The 395-nt window shown below is 39.0% G+C and overlaps 1 protein-coding gene across 1 annotated transcript in view; it reads left to right on the top strand.

Annotated features, from left to right (window-relative positions):
* Nucleotides 1–395, top strand: part of dtd1 (D-aminoacyl-tRNA deacylase 1) — a gene marked incomplete at its 5' end in the record, with an annotated part of 4,963 nt that overhangs the window by 1,029 nt on the left and 3,539 nt on the right.

Here is a 395-nt window from a genome sequence, read left to right as displayed (position 1 = left end):
GAGTCACAGAGTTATAATGCTGAGTCACAGCGTTATAATGCTGAGTCACAGCATTATAATGCTGAGTCACAGCGTTATAATGCTGAGTCACAGCATTATAATGCTGAGTCACAGCATTATAATGCTGAGTCACAGAGTTATAATGCTGAGTCACAGAGTTATAATGCTGAGTCACAGAGTTATAATGCTGAGTCACAGAGTTATAATGCCGAGTCACAGAATTATAATGCCTAGTCACAGTTATAATGCCGAGTCACAGCATTATAATGCCGAGTCACAGAATTATAATGCTGAGCCACAGAATTATAATGCTGAGTCACAGAGTTATGCTGAGTCACATAATTATATTACTGAGTCACAGTTATGCTGAGTCACGTTATAATGCTGAGTCACAG

Source organism: Nematolebias whitei, chromosome 16 (genome assembly GCF_014905685.2).
Source record: "Nematolebias whitei isolate Nwh7 chromosome 16, NemWhi1, whole genome shotgun sequence".
Lineage (NCBI taxonomy): Eukaryota > Metazoa > Chordata > Actinopteri > Cyprinodontiformes > Rivulidae > Nematolebias > Nematolebias whitei.
The sequence above is the reverse complement of the archived record's forward strand: the minus strand, read 5'-3'. Positions and strand labels throughout refer to the sequence as shown.